The sequence below is a fragment of the Scylla paramamosain genome, chromosome 4 (assembly GCF_035594125.1).
Source record: "Scylla paramamosain isolate STU-SP2022 chromosome 4, ASM3559412v1, whole genome shotgun sequence".
In the NCBI taxonomy this organism is placed as follows: Eukaryota; Metazoa; Arthropoda; class Malacostraca; order Decapoda; family Portunidae; genus Scylla; species Scylla paramamosain.
Window position 1 is genome coordinate 7,615,001 of NC_087154.1, and position 7,500 is coordinate 7,622,500.

The 7,500-nt window shown below is 38.9% G+C and overlaps 1 protein-coding gene and 1 long non-coding RNA gene across 8 annotated transcripts in view; one reads left to right on the plus strand and one right to left on the minus strand.

Moving 5' to 3' along the window:
• Window positions 1-438, minus strand: part of LOC135099608 (uncharacterized) — an 82,457-nt gene extending 82,019 nt beyond the window's left edge. For 2 of the 5 annotated variants that reach the window (XM_064002011.1, XM_064001997.1), the window contains exon 1: window positions 173-438. The gene's annotated coding sequence lies outside the window, so the exon portion shown is untranslated. Of the gene's footprint in view, window positions 1-114 lie in introns of all 5 variants that reach the window. The other 3 variants (XM_064002005.1, XM_064002002.1, XM_064002020.1) reach the window with 2 other exon arrangements.
• Window positions 1-7,500, plus strand: part of LOC135099669 (uncharacterized) — a 341,412-nt gene that overhangs the window by 156,178 nt on the left and 177,734 nt on the right. The window lies entirely within an intron of this gene.

A 7,500-nucleotide genomic window follows, 5' to 3' on the forward strand; every position in this document is an offset into this window, starting at 1 on the left:
TGTTTTCATTTCCTCTCGTTCACCAACACGTGCAGTTTCCCTTGGCACTCGTACGGACACGTGAACCACCACCACCATCACCGCCACCACCATCGTCACCATCACTTGCACCACCTGTCTTGCACCGCCACTCTCCCCGCACTAAGATAGCCACGCATAGCAGGCCACCCACACGTTGTAGATCCACGCGCGCTTCTGCTGTGGCTGGGTTTGAGTGGGGCTAGTGAGCTAGGAAAGGAGGGAACCGGCATCGTGTCTCCCGTGTAGTCGCCAGTTTGTCCATTTTCTTTCGTGGTCTTTCTGTCTTGTCTTGTCCGTTCTGTCGTTTTCTTTGGCCACGTAGTACTATTCTTTCTCTTTCTCTTCGTTTGTTATTCCACTTTTGTCGCTGTGGTTTTATCATTTGGTTTTATTTATTTTTTTTTTCAGGCTATGTTTTTTTCTCTCTTACTTTGTTTTGCCAACTTCCTGATTGTTTTTTTTTTTTTTTTTGCACTACAGCCTTCAGTTCTCCTCCTCCTCCTCCTCCTCCTCCTCCTCCTCCTCCTCCTCCTCCTCCTTTGTTAGTCCTCGTCTTTTATTTTAGATTAGTGTAGCGTATCACACAGTCTCGTAAGGCCCAACAGATATACTGCTATTTGTTCTTCCTTTGTGTACCTGTGTGTTTGTGTTCTCATCACCCCCCTCCAGCAGCACGAAGGTAACTGTCAGCAGACCGACAGAGACGCTTATGTTAGCAGACAAACAGAAGAGCAGATGTAAACATGGACAGGTAAACACAGGTACACACAGATATCAGTCAGGTACTCTCTCTCTCTCTCTCTCTCTCTCTCTCTCTCTCTCTCTCTCTCTCTCTCTCTCTCTCTCTCTCTCTCTCTCTCTCTCTCTCTCTTATTTAAGCATTAGTCATCACAAGGCTTAAGATTCTATTTTAAAAGCTTATGCACAGTTGACAATTTGCGCAAAGAAATTGAGAATATACTACACGTTATGAAGGTGTGAAATATACAAAAAAACACAGTAAACTATGTGTGGAGTTCATATGTACACGTGACGAGTATGAACGTGCACTGTAAGCGAGGACATTCTCTCTCTCTCTCTCTCTCTCTCTCTCTCTCTCTCTCTCTCTCTCTCTCTCTCTCTCTCTCTCTCTCTCTCTCTCTCATTATCATTTTCCAATAAAGACACACAGTTCTATTCACATTAACATCGTTTTCAAATAGTTACCCATATATGTTCAAAGCCAATAACATTTTCTTTTATCAATAGATATTCGTAATTCAGTTCAACATCCCAATATACTCAGTACCTTCGCATATAAATATTTTCAATTTAATTCAATGTAATTTCAGTACGTTCTGTATCTTCAATAATATATAATTAACTTCAACATGACAATATTCCAGTACACTCAACGTGATTAAATATATAATCATAATTTCATTCAGCTTAAATACAATTCAACCATAAATGCAACTCTCTCTCTCTCTCTCTCTCTCTCTCTCTCTCTCTCTCTCTCTCTCTCTCTCTCTCTCTCTCTCTCTCAGCAATTTGTCTTTTCTTCCACATGTTTTACTTTTCTGTTATTTGTCTTTCTAACAACACGGAAGCGACTTTTGCTTTATACCTCCTCCTCCTCGCCTCCTCCTCCTCCTCCTCGCCTCCTCCTCCTCCTCCTCGCCTCCTCCTCCTCCTCCTCCTCCTCCTCCTCCTCCTCCTCCTCCTCCTCGCACTCTTCCAACTTGGCAATGTTTCGTAACAGAGAGAGAGAGAGAGAGAGAGAGAGAGAGAGAGAGAGAGAGAGAGAGAGAGAGAGAGAGAGAGAGTACGTGTCTAATGAGAGAAAAGAAAATTAACTGTCTGGAGAATTTAAGGGGTTACCTTTTTAGGAATTCTTGATTTTATTCAGTATTTTGTGAAGGGCAGGGTTAATTTTCATTCATCATCATCATCATCATAATTATCAGCATCATCATTATCATTATTACTATTATCATCATCCCCATTTTTTTTTTTTTTTGTAGCATCATCACAAGTTCATTTCGTGATTTTTCTTCGTTCTTCGTAAAGTTTAATTGTTTTGTAATGGCTGTGCGTTTATCCGTCAAAGTTTCTCTCTACTTCATCTATTGCATTATATCCTTTTCTCCTTCTTTTCCCCTGTTTGTTTGTTTTTTTCTTTTCTTCTTTTTTTGCTTCTCTTTTCTTTTTTTTTCTCTTTTCTACCTATTTGTATTCTTATTGTGTTTTTTGTATTATTATTATTATTATTATTATTATTATTATTATTATTATTATTATTATTATTATTATTATTTGCTTATTTCAGCTCTCTATCAAGCTGCTACTTTTATTATTACGAAAAGTCTCATTCTCTCTCTCTCTCTCTCTCTCTCTCTCTCTCTCTCTCTCTCTCTCTCTCTCTCTCTCTCTCTCTCTCTCTCTCTCTCTCTCTCTCTCTCTCTCTCAGGCCCCAACTCCAACACTTTGATAATCAAGGTGTGAGGATCTCCTAGTTACCTGGGTTTCCTTGACCTTACCTGGCGCTGATGAGAGGACGGGAAACGGAGGAGGAGGAGGAGGAAAGAGAAGTGCAGTATAAAGAGAAAAAAAGAAGAAAGGAAGACGTGGTGTGAAGAAAACGTGATAAACTGGAGAGAGAGAGAGAGAGAGAGAGAGAGAGAGAGAGAGAGAGAGAGAGAGAGAGAGAGAGAGAGAGAGAGAGAGTGGAGAAAGGAAAAGATGAACAGGAAAAGAACAACAAGAAGAACAAGAAGTAAAAGGAGGGAATTGCGAAAATCTCATTACATAATATGAAAGCGAAGGAGAGAGAGAGAGAGAGAGAGAGAGAGAGAGAGAGAGAGAGAGAGAGAGAGAGAGAGAGAGAGAGAGAGAGAGAAGGGGGGAAGAGGGAAGGAAGGGGGACAGTAGAAAGAGCACGAGAAGGGATGAAGAGAATATAATCTTGTCACAACCTACGATTTTTTTTTTTTTTTTTTTTTTTTTTTTGAGATAACCCATCATAGGCTCCCCTCTTCACTTTGACCCCGAGGACTAATCAGAGCTTCAAGGGCGCTACTTAATCATGTCTCCCTTGCGTGGTGCCTGGCGGGTGAGGAGAGAGAAAAAGAGAAGGAGAGAGGTGGTATCCGGAGAAAGAAGATAGGTAGATAGGTAAGTTAGGTTTAGGTACGTGATTTTAAGTAAGTACCTTGGTATACGAACAGAATAGACTCAGATATCAGGTTGGGGAGAATCAAGACGTAGTTTAGAAGAGAAGGTACGACAAACACAGGCAAAGGTGATAGATAGACAGATAGGTAGATAGGTAGGTAGGTTATGTAAGGTAGGTATGTTTTCAAGTATAATGGTAGACGACTAGAACAGACTCAGTTGTCAGGTTGGGGAGGGTCAATAGGGAGTTTAGAAGAGAAGGCAAGACCAAAGGCAAGGATGATAGGTGGTATGTACATATGCTCTCAAATACGGTGATAGACGACTGGAATAGACTTACAGAGTTAATAAGGAGTTAAGGACGTAAGATAATAGTTTTATAGGTGATAGAACGACATATATTTGTGTCATAAAGGGACTATCACGTTATCACTGGGAAAGACTTAGTTATCAGGTTATCAGTGCAGTCAATAAGGAGTCAAGGAGACAATGTACAAATTCCTGGACTGGGATGTTAGGTGGTCAAATATATATGTGCATCGTACAGGGACAGCCTTTTATAGGTTTACTGACTTTCTGTAGCTTCCTTTAGGTCTTTAGATTCTAAAGTGGTATAGTGCATCTGAAAACGAAGGAAAAGTATTAGATATAAAAAAGATGAGAATACAGACGTGAAACGAGGTAAAAGAATCTTTTTTAACCCATTCACTACGGAACAATTCACACCACTTAAAGCAATGTATGAAATATTTATAAGCATGTACAAGAAATGAGATAAAAAAAAAATTGATTATCCACTATCTAGCCAGTACAATGGAGGTGGATGTAGAGCAAGAAAAGATATTTCAGAGTAGTTCATTATGGAAAGATATGCCAAATAGCAGAGAAAGGGTTAAGTTTTGAGATACTAGGGAGGCATTACAGTGCAGGCTGGAAAAGAGGGAAAAGTATAAGATGTGAAGGAAAAAAACTTGAAATAGAAACGTGACAGGAGATGAAAAAGAAAAAAAAATTAAAGGAAAAGGTGTAAAGATGTCAATATAGATATGCCTACTGATGTCTTGTATGCTCCCTTAGGCTTTTAGGTTTTAGAAAATGGAGTGCAGATCGGAAAGGGAGGAAAAGTAAAATATATAAAGGAAAGGGTTAGCTGTAGAAACGTGAAAAGAGATAGAAAGGAGGAATAGTGCAGAACTGAGGGTAAAAATAATAATATAAACGTGCCTAGAGTACGGAAAATGTTAAAAACTAAGAAAAATATTATACAAGACCAGAGAAGCTGGAAAGCAATGAAAGGGAATGTAAATTAAGGGCCTGAAACCAAGAATAATGTTGTACAAACGTGTGTGGCATACAAAGCAGGGAATTTTTGAGAAAGATGTTACGCAAAAGACCAGTGAAGTAAAACAATGGTGGGGGAAATGAGGACACAAGAAAATTAATTGAAGATATAAGACAAAGAGCACGAGGGAAAGATGGTAAAGGAGGAGGAGGAGGAAGTGGGAAGGCGAGAGTAAAAAGAATAAATAAAAAGAAGATAAACGTGCCCCAGAAATTAATATTAAATGACAAGAGTAATAATGAAGATAAAATGTGGAAAGGGAGAAATGTAAATACAATACACGAAGGAAATTAAGAGAGAGAGAGAGAGAGAGAGAGAGAGAGAGAGAGAGAGAGAGAGAGAGAGAGAGAGAGAGAGAGAGAGAGAGAGAGAGAGAGAGAGAGAGAGATTATAATGCAAGAGGATAATTATTCAACAGACGGAGGAAATTATTAAGGAGAAATAGGTAAAAAGAGAAGAGGAGGAGGAGGAGGAGGAAAGAATGAGTGGAAGAAGGAGGTTAGGGAGTCAGGTTCAGTAGCTCCTTCCAACCAATTACTTCAATGAGAGAGAGAGAGAGAGAGAGAGAGAGAGAGAGAGAGAGAGAGAGAGAGAGAGAGAGAGAGAGAGAGAGAGATTGTAGATTCGTCCAAAATGTAAAACTACAAGGAGAAGAATGTGTATACTATGGAAATACTAGAGTAATCATATTGAGAGAAGCAGTAGTAAAGTGTTGGGTTAAGAATATAAGGAACGTTAGAGTGAACACCTGGTTGCGTGACATTCCTGTAGCAGAACATTGACGGAGGAGCAATGAGAGAACGTAGGAAGCTCACTGATAATCCTTCCCTCTTCCTGTCTGTTTTTCCCTTCAATGAAAGCGAAAGGAAATGGTGAAGGGGATTATAGAAAGTAAATGAAATAGGCTCGTTTACAAGCACTTCCATACTTTACACGTTACTGCAAGCCTTTTAATCAACCCTTTCATTGCTGTTTGGTACATCTTTCCTTAATTACTAAACGCTCTGAGACATCTTTACTTGTTCTACAGCAATATTCAATCTCTGAACTGGGTAGAAATTGCAAAATATATTCTTTTCATCCCCAACTTTTTTTTTTTTTTTTTTGTAGATGCTTATAAATATTTCACTCATTGTTTCTGATGCTGTTAGTTGTTTCGTATCGCAGTGAAAGGATTAAATTTATCCTGAGTCATTGTTATGTTTTATTTATTTACTTACTTATTTATTTGTTTATTTATTTATTTATTTTATCTATTTTTTTTGTTTGTTTTTGTTTTTGTGTTGTTTTTTTTATTTCGGTTACCAAATTCAGCCCTTAGTTTTGCCTCTCCAGCGACGCAGATCAGTTGGTGCAGCGCTACACATTCATATTCCTAACCATCTCAACATTCCCAACCATCTACACCTTTTTCTAACACCCAATATTTCATCTTTTTCCGCATCAAATTATTCTTTACGTTGGGGTGGTTGATCAGTATCACTCCTTACCATCTTAACATTCCTAACCTAGTCTAGACCTTTTTCATCACATTCATCACCTTTTCCCTCCTCTGTTACACTGTCCTCTCATGTTCGTTCTTTCCGTTGGAGTCGTTCGATCAGTATTGTTTCTAAACATCTTAACATTTCCATCTACATCTGTTCCTCACACTCAACACTTCATCTACTTTATTTCTTTATTAAACTGTTCGTTCTGTTGCTGCCTTTCGATCGTTGCCTAGCATGTATTGTCTCTTCTATCGCTGGCGCCGTTTAATCAGTATTACTTCTAACCATCTTAACATTTCCATCTGGATATTTCCCTCACACTGAACACTTCATCTCCTTTTCCTTTATTAAACTGTTCTTTCTGTTGCTGCCTTTCAGTCAATGCTTAGCCTGTATTGTCTCTTCCAGCGCCCTATTGTTTCTTCTGCACCACTGAGACACATAGGTGATTGGTATTACGCCTTCACTTATTACCACGACCTAAAGCTGAACTGTTCTCATTTTCCACAGACTGGCGGAAAATCAGTGTCAGAAAAGAATATGTTTGTGTTGAGCGCGTTACGAAAATGACTATCTCTGGCAAGCAAGTATATCTCGCACACATTTGCCCTTATCTTAAAACTCTAAAGCTTTGACTCTCTCTCTCTCTCTCTCTCTCTCTCTCTCTCTCTCTCTCTCTCTCTCTCTCTCTCTCTCTCTCTCTCTCTCTCTCTCTCTCTCTCTCTCGGCAGGATGAAATTCACGCCCTTCTGTCTGGAATAATGGCCCACAATTCTTTCTTCAATACGAAATTTCAAAATCTAGCACTTTCACCTCCCTCGTGACTCCTGGCGCCCGTCCAGCACTGTGCCTTCCTCATCTTCCTCGTGTGCTTCATTCAGATAAGGGTATTACTGTCTGTTGCCTCCACAGGTTAAGTCTTTGCTTTGCTGAGGCAGTAAGAGTTTATCACAGAGCGATTTTTGTTATCTTCCACTCTCACCTTCTCTGGATTTCGTTGTGGTTCGTATTAAGGTTTGTAATGATGTTTTCCTTGCCCTCTTTGGTCTTGACCTTTCCAAGACTCTCAGTTCTAATGGGATCTCTGAAATTATCAAGAATTTTAACTCTGTTCAGTCCCTCACTTGTGAAACTTTTCATGTGTGCCATCAGTTTTTCCCTTGTTTCATAATGTATTTATCGTGTTACTTATTAATTTATCCCAAAAACTGTTCACCGTTCTCATTTACACTTTCTGAGCTTGTGCATCTGACACCACTCGCATTTTTTTCATGAATCCTCGATATGAAAAATTTTTAAGCGTCTGTTTTCTTACTCTCTTTTATTTGTTTTTTTGTTTTTCTTATTTATCTTGTTTCATTTACCTTTTTATTTATTTATTTTACTTCACTTACTTTTTCGTCTATTTATTCATTTCATTTTATTTACTTTATTATTTTCATCGCATCGTACCGTGCGTCCAACAAAAGCGATGCTTCAATTTTGTGGCTTTCC